General features: G+C 44.2%; 1 pseudogene across 1 annotated transcript in view; it reads right to left on the minus strand.

The window, feature by feature from the left end:
• Nucleotides 1–2,029: 2,029 nt before the first annotated feature.
• The window catches only part of LOC309619920 (ferritin light chain pseudogene), a 178,803-nt pseudogene continuing 154,925 nt past the window's right edge, over nucleotides 2,030–25,907 (minus strand). The window contains exon 3 of the transcript XR_014249870.1: nucleotides 2,030–4,873. The product of XR_014249870.1 is annotated as a ferritin light chain pseudogene (transcript). The remainder of the gene's footprint in view (nucleotides 4,874–25,907) is intronic.

The raw sequence follows: 25,907 nt of genomic DNA on the forward strand, positions 1-25,907 counted from the left end.
GCTTTGACAGTTGGTAGCTCATTCAGGTTTTCTCCTGTATTCCACTGACATACTCCCATCACTTTTTTTTTTTTTTTTTTTTGAGCACTTCCTTACTTTCTGGCACTTCAAGATGCTCCAGACTCATCTTGTATTTTTCATGCGCCCGTTTTTTGTTTTCTTGTTTTTTTTGCAGATATTTTCAATAATGTATTTTATTTCTTTAAATAATGTAAGCATTTTTTTTCAATTAATCTCTGAAGTTTTGGTAAGTCTGATTCTGCAGTCTGTTGTTTCAACTGGTTCCCACTCATGGTGACTTGTTCTCTTATGTGTTTGGTTAGTTTTACTTTATACTGATTACTGTACTTGAAATTTTATTTTGAAGATTCACTGAAGCCTAGAATGAAGCTGCTTATCTCCAAAAAAAAGTTCTCCATTTGCTTTTTCTTCATGGGGTAGTCCCAATCTGGAACCACTTTAAATCAGGTACACAGCTCTAATTTCCCAGAACTACTCAGGCAATGTGAACCTAAGCTGTAAGTTCATGGTCACAACTTCGCAGGGAAGGAATTTTTTTCCTGCTCTAAATATCACCAAGCCAGTGGGGTCCCAGCTTAACATAGGAAAGGCCTCCTATTACTTTCTCTACCTTGGGTTGTTTTGCGTCCAAATTTCCCCATTAAGCTGCTAAAACTGAAGCACAAGTGTTCCTTATTAGCAAATCCCTTGGGATAAAAGCGATTCTGGGCTTTGAAACTCTGTTTCTTTCTATAGACTCCTGCTTTCTCTTGGTTTTTGGCCTGGTATTTCCTTGCTTTTTCATTAGCTTTTAAATGCTCTTAAGGTTTAAAAAAATCTATTCATGTGTTTAGTTGTTTGTTAGTTATCCATATTTTAAAAAATCTATTCATGTGTTCAGTTGTTAGTTATCCATATTTTTAGTTGATTGGTACAAATAATACAGCCCATCTTTCCTAGAAATAACTTTTTCAATCTAGGGACTCTGTCTTTCTTCAGTTCTCTAAAATTCTCAGACATTATCTCCTTAAATATTGCCCCTTCCTGATTTTTTCTAGTTTTACTCTCTGGAACTTTCATTAAATAAGTCCTGGTGCCTCTCAACCTACTCTCTTAGCTCTTAATTACGTCCTCATATTTTAAATCTTTTTATCACCGTGCAGCCTCTGATGAGTGATTCCCTCAGCTGTCCTCTAATTCACAAATTCACTTTTTCCACCCATTATTTTGTTTATCTCAGCATGTTGGGCATTCGTCAGTTTGTTCTCAGATTGATTCCCCATCCTGTGATGCTCTGTTCCCTCTGTATTGCAAGGACCTTCATATCCCATGATCCCTTCTATGTAAGTTTGCGTATTTCTCTCCCTCTGTCTCGGCTTTGGGTAACGTCTCTGGAAGTGACTGTGTCTCCTCTTTGCCTCCATCTCCCGCCAGACAGCCGCACTTTTCAGGGCCGCAGCACCTGCTGTGCTTCTAGTTCCCATCAGCGGGCTCTAAATGCTGGGTTCTGCCAATACAACCTCTTTCTGTTGTCCCTTCAATCATACGGGCGGTAGCAGCTTCCTGCTGTTTTTAATCTCTGGGATGCCTCACCATCCCTCCTTGGCTTCTCCGTTCCACCATCACCTGTGTCATAAATTCCTTGTATAAAGTTCCCTCTGTTGAGGGATTTTTCTTTTCCTGACTGGACCTTGACTAATATGCACACACATAAAAAATATGCACACATCTAAAAATTATTTGTGTATTGTTTTTATTTTTTAATATGTATTTATTTATTTATTTTTGCTGCAAAAAACTTTGTTGTTTCCATTTGGTCCAAGGCTTGGGAGAGGGCTCCAGGGTGGTTAAAAGCTGCCTAGTGGGGCTTCCCTGGTGGCACAGTGGTTAAGAATCCGCCTGCCAATGCAGGGGACACGGGTTTGATCCTTAGTCTGGGAAGATCCTACATGCCGCGGAGCAACTAAGCCCGTGCACCACAACTACTGAGCCTGCGCTCTAGAGCCCACGTGCCACAACTACTGAGCCTACGTGCCGCCACTACTGAAGCCTGCACGCCTAGAGCCTCTGCTTCGCAACAAGAGAAGCCACCGCAACGAAGAGTAACCCCGCTCGCTGCAACTAGAGAAAGGCCGCGTGCAGCGATGAAGACCCAATGCAGCCAAAAATAAATAAATAAATAAATAAATAAATAAATTTTATTATTTTAAAAAAGCTGCCTAGCGGCTGCAGAGAGGGGCTTCAGGCAGGAGCCCTGACGCCAGAGGGGCTCCTCAAAGGCCGCTGGGCTCCGGAGGCTCCTAGTCGTGCTGGAGGGTGAGCCTTTCGACGAGGGACTCGCCCAGCCCCGCCTGGGGACCAGCCGGCCTGCGGAGGTTGGTCAGGTGAGCGCGCATCTTCTGGATGAGTTTCACCTGCTCATCTAGGCGGCGGCGGCTCTCCGGGAAGTCACAGAGGCGGGGGTCTGCGCGGGCAGAGCCCAGGCCGTGCAGGTCCACAGGGGCCTGGTTCAGGTTCTGCTCCATGATAATGGCGGCTTCCACAGCGTCCTGGGTTTCACCCCGCTCATCCTGAGACGCTTCTGCACGTCCTGGAAGAGGGCGCGGCCGCCGCGCTGTTTCTGCATTTTCAAGAGGCGCTGGGCGCCCTCACGCTTCCCCTCGGGCACTTCGCGGAGAAAGTGGCCCAGGCCCTCCGGAGCCGCGTCGTGGCGGTGGAAATAGGAGCCCAGAGAGAGGTAGGTGCGCGAGGCCCGCAGGTGCATGTTGACCAGGCGGTTGACGGCGGCCTCCACCTCGGCGGAATCATTCTGACGAATCTGGGAGCTCGTGGTGGATCGGTAATACGGCGTTAAGCTCAAAATATGGTGCTGGCGGTCCCGGTGGCCGAGGACAGCTGAGCGGCTGGTTCCGAAGGTTGCGAGTGGAACACAGGTTGGAGGGGGTCGGAGGCGGGAGCGAGGGGCGCCCCTGGGTCTGTTCCGTCCACACACCGCCGTAGCAGGAGACGGAGCCGCGGGACTGCCCAGCGCACTGCCTGTGTGTTGTTTTTTATCCAGAATTCCATCTGGTCTTGATTCGTAGCACATGCTTTTGTTTGTTGATTTTAAATACACTTATTTTTAAATCCTTTCCAAATTGTTCTATTATTTCGACTTTCTTTTATATGACTCCTCTTAGACGTTGGCTTCCTTTTGCGGTGTTGGGTTTCATTGTGGCCTTTGTAGTTTTTTTTTGAACACTCATCGTCATGGAGGCTTTTTTTCTCTCCCATTCACTGCCCCTGGAAAGTGGTTTTACGATGGGCTTCAGCCCAACATCTTGAGGACGAAAGTCAGTGGCTCAGGGCTTTTGCTCTGTGGGCACATCACGCTTCCGAAGCAGGAGCTCACACAAAATGCATACCTGGTGGCTGACTGCTCGGTCTCTCCGCTTTCTTGCTCTGTCGGGGGCAGTTTGTTTCCAGTGGATAGGTGCGACTTGTTCACCTTCAGCTGTAGCTGGGGGACCGTGAGCGGTGTCCCCACTGGGAATGGGGGGTGTGGGTGTTCCTTACTCCTTGGTTGGATTTGAAATTCCAGACTTGTGGTCAAAAGGTACCAACTTACAGTTATAAGATAAATAAGTACCAGGGAGGTAATGTACAACATCATGACCGTAGTTAACACTGCTGTGTGGTATATTTGAATGTTGACAAGAGAGTAGGTCCTAAAAGTTCTCATGACAAGGAAAAACACGTTTTTCTTCTTTTTTTGTATCTATATGAGCTGATGGATGTTAACTTATTGTAATCATTTCACAATTATGTAGGTCAAGCCATTATGCTGTACACCTTAAACTTATACAGTGCTGTATGTTAGTTATTTCTCAATAAAACTGAAAAATGAAAATTAAACAATAGAACAAAATAAAGCAAAAAAAAAAATTCCAGAATTTACTATCTGGGTCAGGTTCTTCCTGGACTCTATGGGCCCACATGTTAAACTTGTCCTGACTGCTGTGGGTTTCCACTTCCCTTCCGGTCCACGATTTAAAAAATCATGTCCCTGAGTGTTTTTTGAAACACTGTATCTATCATTTTTACATTTTTGAAACCGAGTGAGGGAAGTTTAGCATACATTCACCCTGAGTCAACACAGTTTTTAACCACAATGTAGTTTAAAAAGCGTTGCTGCTCAAAGTGCCTTCTGTGGAGTGTGTTTTTTAATTTAATTTATTTTCACGATTTTATTTTATTTTCCTACAATTTTAAATGTTACTTTCCATTTAGTTATTCCAGAATATTGGCTATATTCCCCGTGTTGTACAATACATCCTTTAGCCCATTTTACACCCAATAGTTTGTACCTCTCACACCCCCACCCCATCTTGCCCCTCCCCCCTGCCCCACTGGTAACCACTGGTTTGTTCTCTGTATCTGTGAGTCTGCTTCTTTTATGTTATATTCACTAGTTTGTTGTATTTTTTAGAGTCTGTGGAGTGTATTTTATTTTATTTTTCTGTTTTTTTTAAATTGAAGTGTAGTTCAGTTACAATTTTGTATTAATTACTGCTGTACAGCAAAGTGATTCAGTTATACATATATATACATTATTTTTCATATTCTTTTCCATTATAGTTTATCACAGGATATTGAATATAGTTCTCTGCTATACAGGAGGACCTTGTTGTTTATCCATTCTATATATACCAGTTTGCATCTGCTAATCCCAAATCCCCAAACCATCCCTCTCCCACCCACCTCCCCCTTGGCCACCACCGGTCTATTCTCTATGTCAGTGATTCTGTTTCATAGGTAGGTTCATTTGTATCATATTTTAGATTCCACATATAAGTGATATCATATGATATTTGTCTTTCTCTGTCTGACTTCACTTAGTATGATAATCTCTAGGTCCATCCATGTTGCTGCAAATGGCATTATTTCTTTTTTATGGCTGAGTAATATTCCATTGTATATGTGTACCACATCTTCTTTATCCATTCATCTGTCAGTGGACATTTAGGTTGTTTCCATGTCTTGGCTGTTGCGAATAGTGATTATGTGAACATAGGGGGGTGCATGTATCTTTTTGAATTAGAGTTTTGTCTGGATATATGTGCAGGAGTGGGATTGCTGGATGATATTGTAGTTCTATTTTTAGTTTTCTGAGGAAACTCCACACTGTTTTCCACAGTGGCTGTACCAACTTACATTCCCACCAACAGTGTAGAGGCTTCTCTTTTCTGTGGAGTGTATTTTAAGTGCAGAATCCCAGGCCCACCTGAGACCTGCTGAATCAGAAATGGCTCTTTAACAAAATGCCCGGATGAGTCGTATACACATTCAAGTTCGAGGAGCGCTCCTCTAAAGGTCAGTTAGTTTCTGTATAACCAACCTGGACAAAATGAGACCCTTAGAAGCTTTTATTTCCCTAAATTTCACCTCTTTCTTCCTGTCCCGCCAATTCCATGTTGATATATCTTGAATTTTCGTTACAGTTTGCTGTTAAGGGACATAATTTTTATAAGCAATAATAGCTTAAATTGAGCACATATTTTACTGATTTCTTTGCTCTCCATTGCTTCTTGTATCCCATCATTTTTTTTTTTTTTTTTTGGCGGCACCATGTGGCTTGCGGGATCTTAGTTCCCTGACCAGGGATTGAACCTGGGCCCTCGGCAGTGAAAGCACAGAGTCCTAACCACTGGACCACCTGGGAATTCCCCCATCACTTCTTTTAGTTTCATTTTTCTCCTTGGTGAAGTTCTCTTGGAGCTTCTGGTATGATAGCATTTTTGAGTCCTTGTAATCTGAAAATGGTCTTTATTTTGCCTTCATTCTTTGACAAAATGAATGGATATAGAATTCAAGGTTCAAAGATATTTTCCCTTGGCACTTTGCCGGTATTACTCTATTGTCTTCTTGCATCCATAAAGAAAAGAAAAACAGAGAAGAAACATTTTTATCATAAAAAATAATTTTACAGAAAAGTAGAGGGAATAATGTAGTCAACTCCCATGTATTTATCACTTGACTTTAGCGATTAACAATATTTTTTTTTTTTTTTTTTTTATTTATTTTTGGCTGTGTTGGGTCTTCGTTTCTGTGCGAGGGCTTTCTCTAGTTGCGGCGAGCGGGGGCCACTCTTCATCGCAGTGCACGGGCCTCTCACGGTCGCGGCCTCTCTTGTTGCGGAGCACAGGCTCCAGACGCGCAGGCTCAGTAGTTGTGGCTCACGGGCCCAGTTGCTCCGCGGCATGTGGGATCTTCCCAGACCAGGGCTCGAACCCGTGTCCCCTGCATTGGCAGGCAGATTCTCAACCACTGCGCCACCAGGAAGCCCAATCAACAATATTTTTGCATCTGTTTTGCTGACAGGAAATCTCACATCAACCGCATTGTCATTTTTTTCAGATCTTTTTGTTCTGGTAGCTTTTAGGGAACTCTTCATCCTTCTAGTTCTGAAAATTTGCTACAGTGTCTAGATGTGCTTTTTATCATTATTACTGATTAGCACTCAGAGGTCTGTCTCAATTGACTTGTGTTTGGGTTCAATCCTGGGAATTTCTTGACTTATCTTTTGGATGTTGCTTCGATTATCTCCTTTTGGAAGTAACTTTTAGAGAACTCTTGTTAACTACTGAATCTTTCTTCCATCTGTCTTTGCAATCCTCTTCATTCTTTTCATCCCTTTATCTCTTTGTGCTGTGTTCTGGGAAAATTTCTCAGTGTAACCTTTCAGCTTCCTAATTTAACCTTCAGCTGTGTGCAGGCAGCTCTTCGCTGGTATAACAGCTACATTTTTTTGGTGCATCAGCTTTTAATATTTTAGGGTTACCATGCTTGGTTGTGGACTTCTGTCCTGTAGGAAAATCCTCCTGGGTGCATCCTGAGTGGAGATGGTTTTCCAGTGGGCCTAATTTGCAGAGGGGCTGGCCACGCAGGAGCATGGTGGCGGTAGTGCGACCCTGGCCTTCCAGTGGTGAGGGCCACCATCCTTCTTAGGTGAAGAGGGTCTTAGTTGTAACTGACAGAATCCAATAGCTACTTTAAACAGAAAAGGGCTTTTATTTCTACTTTTTGTTGGGAGATGAAATAAATTATTAAAGGGCACTAATACACTCTATACCTCGATTAATTTTTACATAGGTATACACTTGTGTAATCACCACCCAGATCAAAATATAGATTATCCCCAGCCTTCCAGAAGTTCTTTGTGTCTCTTCTCAGTCAGTATTCATACCATCCTCCCACCAGAGGTAGCCATTTCCTCTGTTTCCATTACCACTGATTAGTTTTTCCTGTTTTTGAATATTACAGAAATGGAATTACACCATGTGTACACGTCTGACCTCCTTTGCTGAGCATAATGCCTATGAAATTCATATTCATATGTTGTTGTATACATAAGTTGTTAGTCCTTTTATATTGCACTGTAACATTCTATTGAATGAAAAGATCACAATTTATATATCCATCCTCCTATTGCTAGACATTTGGTTTTTTTCCCGTTTCTAATTCTGCTGAATTAAGCTTCTATGAACATTCTCGTTTGTGTCTTTGGTGAACATATGCATTTATTTCCTTTGGGTTACAAACCCAGGAAAGAGACTGTTGGGTCATAGACTGGGCATACGTTTAGCTTTAGTCAATGCAAGCAATTTTTTTCAGAGTTGGTTGTGCCAGTTTACATGCCCATCAGCAACGTATGAGAGTTCCAGTTCCCCCACAACCTTCCCAGTACCTGGCATTGTGAGTCTTTTTCTTTTTAGCCATCCTGGTGGGTGTGCTGAGGTGTCTCACTGTGCTTCTAATGTGCATTTCTCTGGTGAGTAATGATGTTGAGCACTGTGGCAGATCAGATTTTCCAAAGTTTCCACAACAACTCCCATCCCACGTGATCTTACAATGGCACCGTGACACTTCCCATCAGAGGCGGAGTCCATGTACTCCTCTTGAATCCTGTGACTATGGTGGAAGTGGTAACATGTAACTTCTAAGGGTAGTTCATAAAAGGCATTACAGGTGTACCTCTTTTTATTGCACTTTGTTTTACTGTGCTTTGGAAATTTTTTTTTTTTTTAACAAATTGAAGGTTTGTGGCAACTCCGCATGGTCAGATGATGGTTAGCATTTTTTATCAATAAAGTATTTTTTTAAATTAATTACTTAATTTATTGGCTGCATTGGGTCTTCATTGCTGTGCACAGGCTTTCTCTAGTTGCGGCGAGCGGGGGCTACTCTTCGTTGCGGTGTGCAGGCTTCTCATTGTGGTGGCTTCTCTTGTTGTGGAGCATGGGCTCTAGGCACACGGGCTTCAGTAGTTGTGGCTCGCGGGCTCTAGAGCGCAGGCTCAGTAGTTGTGGCACATGGGCTTAGTTGCTCCGCGGCATGTGGGATCTTCCTGGACCAGGGCTCAAACCCGTGTCCCCTGCATTGGCAGGCGGATTCTTAACCACTGCGCTATCAGGGAAGCCCTAAAGTATTTTTAAATTAAGGTATGCACATTGTTTTTTTAGACATAATGCTATTGCACACTTAATAGACTACACTATAGTGTAAACATAACTTTTATATGCCCTGGGAAATCAAAAAATTTGTGTGACTAGCTTTATTGTGATCTTTGCTTTATTGTGGTGGTCTGGAACGGAACCCCCAGTATCTCTAGGTATGCCTGTGCCCGGTTCTTTTGGGACACCCTCTTGGAGCCCTGAGCTTCCACATAAGCAGTTCAACTAACCTGAGGTCACCATGTTGTGAAGAAGCCCAAACTAGTCCATACAAAGAGACCATGTGGAGAGGTCCTGAGACTACATGAGAAAGATCCCCAGCCAGCCCCCGGCTCTAACCACCATTTGGCTGCAACCGCATGAGACACCCCAAGCCAGAACCTCCCAGTCAAGATATTCTCCAATATTTGATTGTTGTTCTCAACTGGGGGAGGTTTTGCCCCTAAGGGACATTTTGGCAATGTCTGGAGACATTATTTTTGGTTGTCACAACTAGGGGCAGGGGCTGTTCCTGGCATCTAGTGGGTAGAGACCAGATGCTGCTAAACATCCTACAGGACACAGGACAGGCCCCCTCCCAAAGAATTACCTGGCCCAAATGTCAACTGTGCTTTGGTTGAGAAACCCTACTTTAAGCCACGTAATCCACTAAGTTTTAAGATGTTTTGTTCTACTGCAAAAGTACTGGAACAAGCACACAAGCAGAAGGGGAATTTATTAAAGAAAGTTAGATAGTTCACAGATCTCTGAGAGGGCCAGAAAGATCGGCTTAAAGGCTATTCAGCCAGCAGTAATGGTCAACCCACACCACCAGGTGAAGACCCCTGGACATGGACCCAGAGTTTGCATCCGTGATGCCGAGGACCAGATACCAGGACCTCTGAATGCTGGAAGCCAGTGCCACCCTCACCAGAAAGTGGATCCCATATGTTTCCTGCTTCTTCACGTTGCTCACTTTTGAATCAAAGTCTTACTTTGGTATGCCTGATGGAAGAACCCTAGGTCACGTGTAAATCTGTCTGCAAGAGAAGCTGACAAAGCAAGTTTTCTGGCTTCTACAATGGAGGCAGGACCAACACAGGAAAGGTGTTCCAAAGATGCTGGGAAGCCACAACCTTGACAAAATTCCCTGATAATTTGTTGTTTTAAGCTTGTTGTAAATATGATTGATGATGGCTGTAGAATAGCACGTGATGACTCTACCATAACTTACCAATTCTTTTGTTAACACATTTGGACTATTTCTAGTTTTTTTGTTAACTTTAAATAATGCTGTGATATTATCAGACATTTGGGCTGGAAATTTTACTTTAGAGATTTCTTTTAATCCCAAAGAAATAACTTAAAAAACCCCAGTTTATTGTACAAAGGTACTTACGGCTTTATTATTTATAACTACTGAAAACTGGAAATAGCTCAAACATCTAAAACCATGGAACAATGGATTAATTTGTGATATGATAACAAACTTCTATGATTTCCTGGGATGGTATTAATTCCAAATATCAGGCCACGTTGTCTCCATCTGCTTGTTTATACGCGGTCAGACCCTGTGTCCAGTTTACTTTGAAAAATGTAGTCACTGTGACTATGTAATTTTGTTATGGAATTTTACAATAAAAATAATGACTTTATGTTCTATTGGACTAATACGTAGAAAGTGGGTACAAAATGTTTTATGGAAAAACCAAAATATAAGCGTCTCGATATATTCATTACAGCCATGTAAAATCAGTGTTTGCATAATGTGAAGGGTCATAAGAAGGTTGCCTTTTGTTTTGGGTTTGTAAAGTTAAGTACAGAAAAATAAAAGGAAATTCCCCAGTGTTTGTATTAATCTCTCAGCATCTGAAGAGCTTGCCCAATAGGTGGCACTACTGGATAAGAGCAGATAGAAACTTTTCCAGGCTGCCTTTAAGCAGCGTTTCTCAAACTTCCGTTGGCATGAGAATGACCTGGTTAAAACACAGCTTACTGGGCCCTTCCCTCAGAGGCTCTGATGTAGTAGGTCTCAGACGTGGCCTAAGAATTTGATTTCTAACAATTTCCCCGGTGAAACTGATGCTGCTGGTCCGGGGACCATGGGTGGGAAACGCTGCCTTCACGTGGAGCTCTTTGGAGTGTAGAACAGTTAGAACGGGCTTCTTCCCTCTTTCCTCATAGCAGTCCGCTGGCTCACCTCACTGCCATGGTCACCCCATGTCAACAGAGGAGTAGGGCGGCCACTCAGAGGTGGGGGGGCTCTGCTTGACCCTCTACATCCCATCTTCCATTTGAAGGGAGCAAATGGGCAAGGTGGAGGGAGGGCTCTTCGTCTCTTGCTTTCTGGAGGCACCGACAGACCTCACACTGGGGTCCAACACCGGCCAACGCAGCAAATTCCTGGTAGCCTCAGTTGCTACCCGGTGAACAGGATGGGGTACCGCCTTGTCCTGCAGCAGGCATCTCGGGATCTTTTGCACCCTCCTCTTCCCCGACTTCTGTGAACACTAATCTTACCAAGAACCTAAGCTTTGGGTTAGCTCATTGCAGGCTTTGTGTGTCTTGTGCTCTAACTACCGAATAAAGAACTTGTCCCCCAACTCATAAGCAAAATTCAGCACTGTATTTTTGAAGAACTCCTCAAACTTTCAACCTCTCCTCCCCCTAGTTTCACTCTCTCAGTTGAGCTTGACCTTGCTTCCTACTTCACTAAGAACATGGAAAGAATGAGAACTTCCACGAGTTCCCAGCACCATAGCTACCCAGCCCCCTGCATCTGGCCCCATTTACTCTGCTTCCTCTTCGGTAAGATAGATGACTTGTTGATGCTCCCGGCCAACAGCAGTCCCCCCACCTGTGCGCTAGATTCCTTTCCTTCTCAAGGTCATGGCTGCTGTCCTCCTCTCTCTACTGCATCACCAATTTACCCCTATTTACTGGACCGGTCTCACCAGCATACACATGTACTGTTATTTCTTCTGTATTAAATAATAGAGTTGCTTCTGTTCACTGTCTCCAATTTCTCTGCTACTTTTCTCCCATGAGCCCACCCAGTCAGGTTTTGTCCCCATCTCTCTACCAAAACTGCCCTAGTCACAAATGACCCCCACTCGGCTGAGTCCAGCGGTCACTTCTCAGTCCTCAGCAGCAGCACTTGACAAGGTGCTCACTTTCTCGAAACACTTTCTTCCTTGGCTCCCACAATACCCCACTCACCCCTTTGTCTTTTTTTTTTTTTTCAAACAACTTTTTATTGAAGTATAGTTGATTTACAATGTTATGTTAGTTTCTGGTGTACAGCACAGTGATTCGGTGTTATATATATAACATATATATATTCTTTTTCAGATTCTTTTTTATTATAGCTTATTACAAGGTATTGAATATAGTCTCCTGTGCTATATCGTAGGTCCTTGTTGTTTATCTATTTTATACATAGTAGAGTGTACCTGCTAATCCCAAACTCCTAATTTATCCCTCCCCCTCTTTGGTAACCATAAGTTTGTTTTCTATGTTTGTGAGTCTATTTCTGTTTTGTAAATAAGTTCATTTGTGTCATATTTTAGATTCCACATATAAATGATATCATATGGTATTTGTCTTTCTCTGTCTGACTTAACTTCACTTAGTATGACAATCTCTAGGTCCATCCATGTTGCTGCAAATGGCATTATTTCATTCTTTTGTATGGCTGAGTAGTATTCCATTGTATATATGTTCCATATCTTTATCCATTCATCTGTTGATGGACATTTATTGTCTTGTCTTTTCGATCACTCTTTCTCATTCTGTTTGCTGGTTTCTCTTTATCTTCCCAACTTCCAAGTGCTGAAGTGCCTAGCAGTTCAATCCTTGGACCTCTTTTGTATCCACTCTCACTTTCTGAGTGATCTCATTTAATGTCTCAGGGCCTTAAATACCATCTATATGCTGATAACTCTCCAATTTCTAGCTCCAGCCTGGACCTCACTCCCAAACTCCAGATCTGTATATCCAACTGCCCACATGATATCTCCACTTCAATATGTGTTAGGCACCCCCATTATCTGTCCCAAATAGAGTCTTTGATATACACTGACCCTACTCCAAGCTACTCCTGCAAACTTCACCACCTCACAGGCAGCTCTACTAGTTCATAGCCCAAAACCTCAGTGTCATCCTTGATTCCTTTCTTTTTCTCACAACCCATATCCAGTCTGTCAGCAAATCTTCTTGGCTCCGTCTTCAAACTATATCCAGAATTCAGCTGCTTCTCCTTGACCTTTGTCCCTGACCCTAGCTGCTGCCATGCTGACCCCAGCCCCCAGCATCTCTCATCTGGATTTTTTTTTTTTAATGCTTTCCTTTTTTTTTTAAATTTTTATTTATTTATTTATTTATTTATTTTTTATTTATGGCTGCGTTGGGTCTTCGTTTCTGTGCGAGGGCTTTCTCTAGTTGTGGCAAGTGGGGGCCACTCTTCATCGCTGTGCGCGGGCCTCTCACTATCGCGGCCTCTCTTGTTGCGGAGCACAGGCTCCAGACGCGCAGGCTCAGTAATTGTGGCTCACGGGCCCAGCTGCTCCGCGGCATGTGGGATCTTCCCAGACCAGGGCTCAAACCCGTGTCCCCTGCATTAGCAGGCAGATTCTCAACCACTGTGCCACCAGGGAAGCCCTGTCACCTGGATTATTGAAATAGCCTCCCAACTGGCCTCCTAGCTTCCGTCCTTGCCCACCTGCATTCTCAACACAGCGGCCAGTAATCTCGTGAAAACCCAAGTCAGATCAGGTCGTTCCTTTGTTGAAACCCTCCCCTGCATGTTATTCAGAATAACACCCAAGTCCTCAGGAAGACCTACTAGGGCCCCACATGGTCTGCCCCCTGGAATTCTGATCTCTTCTCCATTACTCCTCCCCTTGTTCACTCCAGCAGCGTGCCTGCCATACTTCACTTCAAGGCCTTTGAACTTACTTCTCACTCTACCTGGATTTCTCTTTCCTGGATATTTATTTGCATGTCTCTCTCTCTCTCTCTCTCTCTCTCTCTCTCACACATTCTGAAAAAATTTCCCCCAAACCCCCTTCTCAGTAGACTTTGAACAAAGCAGATTACCCCCCATAATGTGGGTGTGTTGGTTTACAAACTGGCCCCTGTACACTGAAGAAAGGGGCAGCCCCTCCAGATTAGTAGGTGACAGGTTTAATGAGCAAGGGAACTTATCCACGAGGCTTGTCTTGGGTGCCACCAGATGAGCAGCTCTCTGCACCTGTCTACCAGAATCTTAAAAGTCGACATAGAGGCTGCAGCCTTGAAAGCAGCTCCTAGTATGAGAACAGTGGGCAGAAGGCACACTCCAAGGACAAGGAAGGGGGTGAGGAGCCTCTGACTGCCCAGGCCCAGCTCTGTGGCTCAGCCGGTGGTCACGTTCTCGCCATGACCTCCTGCAACAAGGTGGGCCTCATTTAATCAATTAAGGCCTTAAGTGAAAAAGACTGAGTTTCCCGGGAAGAAATCTGACTCAAGACTGCAACATCAACTCTTCCCTGCGTCTCCAGCCTGGTGGCCTGCCCTGCACATTTCAGACTTGCCAGCCCCCATAATCATGTGAGTCAAACTCCTTACACTCCCTTTCTCTCTCGTTCTTTCTCTCTCCATCCTGTCGGTTCTTTCTCTGAAGAACCTCGACTAATACAGATTTTGGTTCCTTGGCCAGCTTATCTAGAATTTTAATATCCATCCCCTAACATTTCATCCCCCCTTCCCTGCTTTATTTTTTATTCTTAGCATGTATCACTATCTAAAACTACTACACATTTCATTCGTCTATTGTCTGTAAATGATTAGGATGTAAACTATTAGGAAATGTATCCATTTGGGGATATGCCTACCACATAGCTGGTGCTAAATAAGTATTTGTTAAACAAACGAATGAATAAGTGAATAAATCAGTGTATAAATGATGGATTGATTGGATGAGCGAATGGCTGATAGTGAAGTGGTCCCCTGAACTGACCCCCACCCAAGCCTACAAAACTTTTGAGAATTTGGGGGCATGAGAAAATTCCCAATTCCGTTGCTGGGCTGAGAGGATTTGCTGCCGTTGGGTGAAGCATGACATGACCTGTTGTGACTCTAAAGGCCCATCCTGAAGATGGAGGAGAATGTTGGCAGAAAAAACAGTTGCTAAATACGTATTTCCTCCTCTTGGGGGGCGATTTTAGAATCTGCTTTTTATCTATTCAACTTCAACTGAGGGGAGTGAGGAACGCCCACGGTGCCAGTGGACTGGATACCTGGTGCGGGCAGGGCAGGGGTAACCCTAAGCTTGTAATCTTAACAGGCTGCACTTAGCCATCATGCACCCATGCTCCAGGAACGGTCCTAAGCACGTGTTAACTCACTTAATCCCCATAACAACCCTAAGTGATAAGAACTGGTTTCATCCTCATCAGCCCCAATTCACAGGCAGGAAGCAAGAGGCTAGGAGCTTGCCTGAGGTCACACAGCCAATACTGACATAGAGGACTGAACCAAGGCAGCCCCGGGCCCCTGCTCTTTTTTTTTTTTTTTTTTTTTAATTGATTGATTTATTTATTTTTGGCTGCATTGGGTCTTCGTTGCTGCGTGTGGGCTTTCTCTAGTTGCGGCGAGCGGGGGCTACTCTTTGTTGCGGTGTGCGGGCTTCTCATTGTGGTGGCTTCTCTTGTTGCGGAGCACGGGCTCTAGGCGCGTGGGCTTCAGTAGTTGCGGCTCGTGGGCTCAGTAGTTGTGGCTCACGGGCTCTAGAGCGCAGGCTCAGTAGCTGTGGCGCACGGGCTTAGTTGCTCCGCGGCATGTGGGATCTTCCCGGACCAGGGCTCGAACCCGTGTCCCCTGCATTGGCAGGCGGATTCTTAACCACTGCGCCACCAGGGAAGACCCAGGGCCCCTGCTGTTAACCATGACTTTACAGGGTGAAGTGTCATCAGTGTGTCACTGCCTGAGGAAATAGGTCTGTGAGGGTCAGGGTGGGCAGAGATGGTGAGGATCTTGATTTTTTTTTTTTTTTTTGCATGGGAGTTGACTAGAGAATAGTAAATTTGCCATCTAGGCAATTAACAAATATTTTCTGAGTGCCCACTATGTGTTTGAGAAAAAGGAATAAGCATTCATTTAAAGCAGTTTACTAGCCCCTTCTGTGCACTACACACCACTGAGAATCAAAAGCGAGTGAAATGAGGCCCCTGACCTCAAGGAGCTTCCACTCTAGTTTGAAAGACAGAATCTACACAACAACCCAGATAATTAACAGTGCAAGACAGCAGTAATATTGGAGACAGCCCAACAAAGTGTAGCATCCACTTCTCTGTGACATGGTGAGTTCAGAAGCGATTGGTGTGGCAGGTAGAGGTGGTGGGATTGGGTCAGGGTGCATATGATCTGGGTGGGCCTGGGCCAGTCTGAGTCTGGAGCAGCTGGAGAGGCCGGCTGCGTGGAGAGAGGTTTTCTTTGAGCCAGTGTCCTAGACTAAAGCGAGAAAAGCAGCTGGGGCCAAACTGAGGTTATTTCAGAATATAGCTCTGGACTATGATCATTCCTTTCAGGCCAGAGCCAGGAAAATTCAGAAGTTTTGGGCGGCCTATGTATTCTTTTTTTTCAAGAAGCATCACGGTGTTATAGGAGGCCCACTGAACTAAGGGTCAAAATAACTGACGTCAGAGCTTCAGCCCTTATTAATTAAGTGATACTGGGCAGTTCATTTGGATTCACTAAGTCTCAGTTTCTTCATCTGATAAATGGGGAGAATAATGTCAACCACCTACCTTCTCGCAGGACTTTTGTGAGGGCCATAAGGGATGATGCTTGTGAAAAACATCATAAATTCAAAGTTCTGTACAGCTTCTAGGGCTTACTATTCTCACTGTAACCAGCATGAACTTCTCCACAAACTTCAGGGTATAAGCGTGCCCCATCTCTTTTATTTTTCCAAATTCAGTTAAGAGAGATTCAGGACCACATGTGCCAGGTGGGCAGGAAGTCCAGCGTCAACCTCTCAGGCTCCTCCACGGCCCTCCGGGCGGTCTGAGAACACTGGGCCTCACACAGTCCAAACGGAAGATCCCAGCTGCCTGTTGCCTGGGGCTGGCCTTGCTGTGGTGGGACTCACTGCCACCTCGTGTCACAGGGGACACCAGTCTTCCTTGGCTGCTGGCCTGTGCTGCTCCTCCCCCCGAGGCCAGCGTGCTGCGCTCCCTTGGTGATTGGCTCAACCGGGTGTGCTCGGCTCCGGGCCTAGGCTTCCATAGGTCATAGTTCTTAGCGTCCCATCCCACCAGCCACAGAAGTGGGTCCTCTCCAGTGCTCGGATGCCCTAGACGTGCTGGGCCCGGGCTGGCCCAGGTGTTCGTGCTTCGTGCAACTCAAAACTCTTGCTCTCTTTCCAGTCCTGAGGATCGCCATGGTGCCAGAGGGCTCCTCCTGTGTCCCCAAGGACAATGGAGGGGCCATACCCTCTCTCAACACCTTCCCATCGTCTTCTGCACTCCCCCAGCCCCACGCCACCAGGCAGTTTCACTCCTTTGACCCTTAAATGCAAGAGACTGATTACCCCCTTTTCTGGACACCGGCAGTTAGCTTTCTCCAGCAAGACTCAGCCTCCGCCTCCCTGTTTTGAGAATTATCTTCCTGAAGGTGGCTAAGGGAACTAGATGACTGAGTCCAAAACTCAGGCTTATCCTCTTATAGGACATTGTGAGACACACACACACACACACACACACACACACACACACACACATAATATTATATATAATATAGAAGTATATATATAAATTTTTTTCACAACTCTTCTCTCTCCTCCCTCCCTTGCTATTTCCTCTGACATTCTGTGCTCTCCCACAGATTTTGCGGCAGCCTTTCTTACTATAACAAAAGCAGACCCACTAAGAACCTGGTGTGAATTAACCTCATTTGTTACCTCTTCTTCAAGACCAGTGAAGTTTCAAAATTTGGCTCCAAAGGAAAAATCTATTTTCCACAGGGTTAAAGCATAGGCTTTAAGCATTTGTATATCATACACTTAAAAAAATAACAGCTTTATTGAGATATAATTCACACAGCATACAATTCACCCATTCAAAGTGTACACAATTCAGTGTTTTTTTAGTATATTCACAGATATGTGCAACCATCACTACAGTCAATTTTAGAACATTTGAATCACCTCAAAAAGAAACCCCAGGGACTTGCCTGGTGGCGCAGTGGCTGAGAATCCACCTGCCAATGCAGGGGACACGGGTTCGAGCCCTGGTCCGGGAAGATCCCACATGCCGCGGAGCAACTAAGCCCGTGCGCCACAACTATTGAGCCTGCGCTCTAGAGCCCGCGAGCCACAACTACTGAGCCCGCATGCCACAACTACTGAAGCCCGTGCACCTAGAGCCCATGCTCCGCAACAAGAGAAGCCACCACGATGAGAAGCCCGCTCACCGCAACGAAGAGTAGTCCCCGCTCGCCGCAACTAGAGAAAGCCCACACGCAGCAACGAAGACCCAACGCAGCCAAAAATAAATAAAATAAATTAAAAAAACAAAAAAGAAACCCTGTGTCCTTTAGTTATCACCCTCCCCCCCACCACCATCCTTCTCAGCCCTAAGCAACTAATATTTCTGTCTCAATAGATTGGCCTATTCTGGATATTTCATGTAAATGGAATCATACAATATATAGTCCTCTGTGGCTTTTTGTTTTTTTTTTTTACTTAGCATAATATTTTGAAGGTTCATCGACATTGTGGCATGCCTCATTGCTTCCTTCCTTTTTATGGCCAAATAATATTCCATCGTATGGATAGATCACATTCATCTGTTGATGGACATTGGCCTGTTTCCACCTACAGGCTATTCTGAATGGTGCTGCTATGAGGACTCACGTACAAGTTTTTGTGTGGACGTACGTTTTCATCACATGGCATACATTTTAACCCTTTAAATGAAGAGCTTTCTAAAACATACTCTGCCCAACTCTGTGTTCACAAACAGACAGTGTAAGAACTCACTTGCTATCTGCTTCACGGCTTGGACTCTTTGCTCTTCAACAGTGGATGTTGTTTCCTTTTGTTGTCAGGTTGTGAGGAAATATCTCACAATTCTCGATCCATATCTCTGCCTTCTGCAGTCCTCTTCCAGCTCATGTTCTGCTATTTTCTGTGAAACCGGATAACAAAATTTGTCAGAATTTTGTTTACAAAAGCATTAATAAGCATTTAGCTCAATATATCTTTGTTAAATAAGTAAAAGGATAAATGAACGGTCTCTTTGGTGATCTCTCAGGTCCTCTCATGGTGCATGAAACGTCGTGACAACAATTTCAGTGGCTCTGGGGCCTCTTTTGCCTCTGCCCGGGACAGTTGTGTTCCAGAAGGTTGAGTTTGCCAGGAGCCTGGCTTTCAGAAAAGCACAGCATTGCAGTATCCATTGTTTTGCAAAAGGAAGAAGATTTGTAAAAAAATTAAAAAGACTGTTTTGGCCTGGGAATCAGAGACAGGGATTCTGTAGACTAGCCAAGAGCTATCAGTGTGACCTTGGGAAGTCAACCAGCTCTCTGGGCCTCCGTTTTCTGGTTTTCAGTAAAGTCAGATGGAATGAATGATTCTTAACTATTTTTTGGTTTGCAAACTCCTTTGAAATTCTAATGAAAGAAATGAACTCTCTCTCCTTAGTAATACACAACTACACAAAAATCTGTGTATGGTTTTCATGGTCTCTCTGTAACCCATCCCCAGATACCAAAACTAAGACCCTAATATCATGCCCCAGATGATCACCATGGTCACTTCCAATTTTGAGTGATGGAAATTTCAGAAATTGTAATACCTGATTTAGGGAAAATTTGAAGACTGTAAAATCATTCCCAGAACCCTTAAATTGTATGACCTCAAGAAACTATTCAGAAACCCTGTCCTAAATATGTTTTAAGTTTAAAATGGGAAGTATGTTTCCCTACTGTGAGCCCAGTTACAACTGTTGATCGTTTGAGGTAATTTTTACATGATAAAGAGGAATGTACGGCGTATTTTAAAATGGTGATTCTAGAATAATCTAGTTTACTTATTGTGCTTAAAAGAAAAACCGAATGATTAATTTACTTCTAAGGGGGTATGTTTCAGAACCGAGACAACTGAACAGGAGACTGTGAAGGTGACTCTGCGTGGCCCTCAATCCCACAGGCTTCTCGGTTCCTCGTCCATCCCTCCCAACCCCTGTCACCATCCCTCTCACTGTCCCCAATGCTCCAAACTCAACTGTAACCCACTTCCGAGCGCCTCTCCAGGTTCACAGATCTAGTACTGCCTGAGATTTTATGATGCCCGCACCCACTGGGCCCCTAAACCAATCAAGTTTGACCAATGGCACCACTCAAGCAGCCTTGACCTCAACTCACATGGCACCTTCAGCTCTGGGGACAGTCCTTCTTGAAAGCTAGCGAGAGTCGTTTCCACGGGCTACCAGGAGAATCCGACTTATTTAAGGCAGAATAAAGAATGGCGGTAGATAAATCTAGCACGTACACTTCCAGACTGCAACGAGCAAATGGAAGCCACAGCTCCTGTCTTTGGACCATTGCAATGAAGACAGGAAAACAGAGTAACTGCAGAGCAGGAAGTGCCTGCGACTGGAGCAATTCCTCGGTATAGGCGTTAATCAGGGCGACGTTAGAAAGGAATAATGTGGAATTCAATAGAAATGTACATTACCTCTACTGGGAGCCAGATGACTTCATCACAGCTAATGTTATTACAATGAATATAAAAGGAATTAATGATTCACCATTGAGTTACTTTCCTCCCTTCCCCCAACACCTTTTCTTCGGCTTTAACAAAGTGGTCTGGAGCCAACTGCGACATCGGTTTAGTAACGAATTTAAGCACCATTTACGTTGCTATCATGGCAATTTAAATTGTCACTTTCTATTAAAAGGTCTACCTCAGAATGGTTTTAAGTGAAAGCGTTCCACACTGACAGTGCAATTAAACAAGAAAAAAACCTTTCTTGGGATGTCAGTGCAAACGCATTTTAAATAGTGGTTCAGCAGCGCCTTGCTAATTTAAACTACAGTATTGCTTTCTGTTAAAGAATAGAAACTGATTTAGGCTTTTTTTCCCTCCCCGTACTCTGTGACAGTTTGAATTGGCACGGTGTCCCAGGCAAAGCCATGATGTGCCAATGGGGTCCCTGAACCTTAAGTGTTCCCCTCCTAAGGCAGGCATTGAACAGAAATAATTTCCTCGTGCGATGGGGAAGCATCACCTTTCACAGCACTGGCTTTTAAAATTGCCCTTTTCTGATCCAACGTGCCTTTTTCAAACTGTGGTCCACTTGCTCATCAGGGAGAGAATTTTGAGTTACCGGGCTGTGGGAGGGTCGGGTGGGGAGGACAGCTTTATCAAGATGACAACTTCCTGATTCACAAATGGACCATTAACTCTAGAGAAATTTTAGTGTGGGAAATAATTCTGAGCACAGATGTGTGACGGTTTCTCTCTCTCTCAGATTTCTGAGTTGAGATCTCGAGGTGGTTTATGCATTTCCCCAACCTCTTCTTCAATTCAGCTGAGGAAAGACACTTCAGGCACTTTCATTTTTGAATACATTTCAACACAAACGGTAACGGGGCTCAAATGTTGAACGTGCCAGCACAAAAAAGACACATTTTATCCACCTCATTTGTCTTCTGGTAGCCCCAGTAGTCCATAATTCCTAAGCATTTGGCTTAGATAGATTCCAGCTATCAGAGAGAATAACACAGTTACATTCGTATGTGTTGGTGCCTTAAAGTAGAAGTTGAAGAATATTTGAACAGCAGGAATGACTGGCATTTTATTTTAATGGTCTTGAAGCGTTTCCAGCCTCTCTGCGAGTACCTTCTGTCATGAGCAATAGTCTTGCTCTGGAGCACATTAGCCTTCCCAGAAGTAAACGAGCCATAACATTTAAGTTGCTTCTCTTACATTCTCAATTGATATCATTATTGCTCTGAAGGACACCGAAATAGCATCTTGAGAAAAGTGTCCCAATGATGGTTATAGAGATGCAATTTTTTACGTCTACACAATTACATTTCTAACTTCACCACGTTCCACACTTGACTGCCATGGAAAAGATGATCGATGTAAACCCTGTCCTTACAAGAATAACACATAAGCTACTGAGATCGAAACTCATTTTTATTTTACAAATTAGGCAAACTTTCTTTCAGTTCTATTTTCTTCCTGTTAATGTAACAGACATTTGTATTTAACCCTGGGGCAGCTGGAAACAGAAGAAATGGCCTGCTGATTTGGGGGCTGAGGTGGGGGGAGGAAAGAGTCACCTCAAAAAGAAGTATTATTGAAAGATGGAGAAAGAAGAAAAGGTAGCTAGAGAAACTTTCTTTGGAGCAACGTACAGAGAGAAAGTGGCGAAATCATTAAAGACCCAGAGAGGGACATAGGGAACACGGGGGAGCTTTGGAGGCAGTTGAAGTCACAAATCTTAGGTGCACTAGTTCTTCCTGCTTCACTCACCACTCACACTGTCATCAACAAGATTCAGAGATTCTCGAGAGCAGATTCTGGGTCTTATTCCTCTTTGGATCACAGACAGGCCCCAGCCCTGGACCAGGCGTGTGGCAGTATGCAAGATCAAAATAGCAGTTCTCAGTTGCCTTTTCTCTCTCTGTAAAAACGAGCTTCTGCCCCCTCTTCTTTGCAGGATGAACTGGAGTTGGACTATTTAGATTCTGTGGGACATGGAAATAAAAATATAAGTTTAAATAACAGTCTGGTGGTAATATATGTCCCAAAGTTTCGTATCCTGTTGTGACATTGTAGGGATGATTTCATGGAAAGTTTTACAACAGGGCCTCGAATGGCTTGCCAAAGTTGACCTGCAAAGAGAACGCTTAAATGCAAGTTTAGGCTTAAGGAAAGGGAAGAGAAAACAGTGGGGTTACTCCAGCCAATGATGACAGGGGGCTCAAAACTGAGCTAAGCCAAGATACAGGGTGATGTCCTGGCTGTATACTGAGGAAGTCATTGCATTCCAAACGAGGGGCTTCCAGATGCTGGGCAAAGAGCATGCACTTTGACGACAGTGACTGCCACTTCTCCCCGGTCCCCTTGGTCAGCTACATCTCCTCCTCCCGTGGAGAATTTGAGGGAGGGTGCTGGAGGGAGGGCCTGAAAGTCTTATTTTCTTCTTTCCCAGCAAAGGATTCCTTTAAGCTTTCTAGCAGCATTTATAGGATGACATGCACAGGTTCTTTCAGGACCCTGGAAATGTAATTTGTTGAAGGTTAGAGGCCTAAACTTATTTAGAATGGCAGAGTTTCATTTGCTCATTTTCCTTTTTTTTTTTGTAAATTTTATTGAAGTATAGTTGATTTACAAGGTTGTGTTAATTCCTTCTGTACAGCAAAGTGACTCAGTTATACATACATATACATTCTTTTTCATATTCTTTTCCATTATGGTTTGTCACAGATATTGAATATAGTTCCCTGTGCTATACAGTAGGACCTTGTTGTTTATCCATCCTATATATAACAGTTTGCCTCTGCTAATCCCAAACTCCCATTCCTTCCCTTCCCTCCCCCTCCTCCCCCTCCCCCTTGGCAACCACAAGTCTGTTCCCTGCATCTGTGAGTCTGTTTTTGTTTTGTAGATATGTTGATTTGTGTCATATTTTATATTCCACATATAAGTGATATCATATGGTACTTGTCTGACTTACTTCACTTAGTATGATAATCTCTAGGTCCATCCATGTTGCTGCAAATGGCATTATTTCATTCTTTTTGATGGCTGCATTTGCTCATTTTCTTTGCACAACTCTCACCACAGTCAATTTGAGAACATTTTTGTCCCCCTCCCCCCCGAAAAGGAACCCCGTACCCATTGGCAGTAATTCCCCAGTCCCCTCTCCCACAGTTCTAAGCAATCACTAATCTACTTTCTATCTCTATACATTTACCTATTCTGGACATTTCGTCTAAATGGAATGATACAATATGTGACTTTTTACATCCGGCTTCTTTCACTTAGCGGATGTTTTGAGGTTCATCCACGTTGTAGCATGTGTCAGTAGTTCATCCCTTTTTATTGCTGAATAATGTTCCATAATATGGTTATATCACATTTTATTTATCCATTCATCATTTGATGAATATTGTGAGTTGAATTGTGTTCCCCCCAAAAAAGATATGTTGAAGTCCTAGCCCCCAGTACCTCAGAATGTGACCTTATTTGGAAATAGGATCGTGGCAGGTATAATTGGTTAAGATGGGGTTGTGTTGGAGTAGATGGGCCCTTAAACGGTGTCCTTATAAGAGGAGAAGAGACACAGAGAACGCTGGGAGAAGGCCATGTGATGACAGAGGCAGAGGTTGGAGTGATGCAGCTGCAAGCCAAGGAGTGCTGAGGCTTCCCAGCCACCCCCAGAAGTTGGAGGAGGCAAGGAACAGTTCTCCCCTGGAGACTTCAGAGGGAGCCTGGCCCTGCCAACACCTTGATTCCAGACTTCTAGAACCGGGAGAGACTGTATCCTTGTGTTTTAGACCGCACAGTTTGTGGTATTCGTCACAGCAGCCCTAGGAAAGCAATGCAATGGGCCTGTGGGTTTCTTCCACTTGACTTTCAGTTTTAGTATTGTGTATGTAATATGTATAAAATAATGCTTTCAGCCCATGTGGGCTCACTGTCTCAGTTAATCCACACAACAAACTTGTGAGGCAGGTTGAACCCTTCCCATTTTTTGGATAAAGAAACTGAGGCTCAGAGAAGATGGGAAGGGACCAAACCAGGATTTAAACCCAAGTCTTCTCATTCCAGGCTCAGCAATCAACTAACCAGGATGCTGAGTAAGTAACTTCCAGCAGGAGAGACAGCTATGTCAAATAGGATATCTTTCCCTAAGAAAGCTATCACAGCAGTGACAACGGCTAGTGTTTACTGAGTTTTTTTTTTTTTTTTTAATCTCCTTTTTAATTTTTATTTATTTATTTATGGCTGAGTTGGGTCTTCGTTTCCGTGTGAGGGCTTTCTCCAGTTGCGGCGAGCGGGGGCCACTCCTCATCGCGGTGCGCGGGCCTCTCACCATCGCGGCCTCTCCTGTTGCGGAGCACAGGCTCCAGACGCGCAGGCTCAGCAGTTGTGGCTCACGGGCCCAGCTGCTCCGTGGCATGTGGGATCTTCCCAGACCAGGGCTCGAACCCGTGTCCCCTGCATTGGCAGGCGGATTCTCAACCACTGCGCCACCAGGGAAGCCCGTTTACTGAGTATTTACTAAGGACCAGGCACTGTGCTCTCATGTGGCAGACACTGCTAGCTGCCTACACAGTATCTTCTTCCTCACTAAAAGAAACTAATCTACCCAGGGTTGCAATGATATCGGCCGAAAATGACATTTCCCAGCCTTTACTGCAGGCAGGGATGATCAGGTGCCATGGTTGTACACAATAAAATTTCTGTAGAAGTCGCTCTGGATCTCCAATGTGACAGAGACACCTGTATCCCCAAAGATCCATGCTCCCTTTCCATGACATAGAGGTGTTGCTGGGAGGAATTGTCCACTCAGGGACTATATTTTCTTGCTCCCCTTACATCTATGTGGACCCACTTGACTGAATTCTGGCCCATAAAATGTGAATAAAAATATAGTCCCTCGATTCTCAACCAGCTCCATAAACCTTCCTACGCAATTCCCCATATTCTCTTTTCCCTTGCCTGCGGGTGGGATATTCATGCCCAGTTTAAGCCTGGAAGCCCTTGCACCCCACCCTGTCCCCACAACCCTTACCCCCTGCTATCAGTTGACCCTGGCAAGAGTGAGAAGTAAACTATTGTGCTAATCTGCTGATGAGTGGGGCTTGTTTGTTACAGCTCTTAGCCTGCCCTGACTTCAACATCTGGGAAAGTTCTTGCTCTCTTGATTCAATCATCACCCCTCCCTCCTTTCTGCTATTAGGAATATGGACATGATGGCTGAGGCTGCAGCAGCCATCTTGGGACCATGAGAGAAAGGTCATGGGAACTGCAAAGACCTCAGCTCTGAAATCTTTGAGCCCCTTTAACCAAGGCCAGTGAGTGACTACCTACCTCTGGGCTTCTTGGTGAGTGAGAAAAACTAATCCCCTGGTCTGTTGAAGCTACTGTTTAGTCACGGATTCTGTTGTTTGCAGTCTAGCAAAATCCCTAACTGATACAATCCATTATTTCAAGTAAACCTCACCCAAATGCTATCACTACTCCTACTTTATGATAAGAAATTAAATATTTTGTTGAAGATCACACAGCTAGTAAAGAGGCAGAAACCAGGGTTTGAAATCACTAGGCCACAAAGCTAGAATATTGACCAGTATACCATATGGCCTTTGAGGAAGCCTTTTTCCTAAATATGTGTGTTGTTCTATCTTGCGTGACATTGTTCCTTAAAA

Source organism: Balaenoptera borealis (genome assembly GCF_965194805.1).
Source record: "Balaenoptera borealis genome assembly, chromosome: X".
Classification (NCBI taxonomy): Eukaryota; Metazoa; Chordata; class Mammalia; order Artiodactyla; family Balaenopteridae; genus Balaenoptera; species Balaenoptera borealis.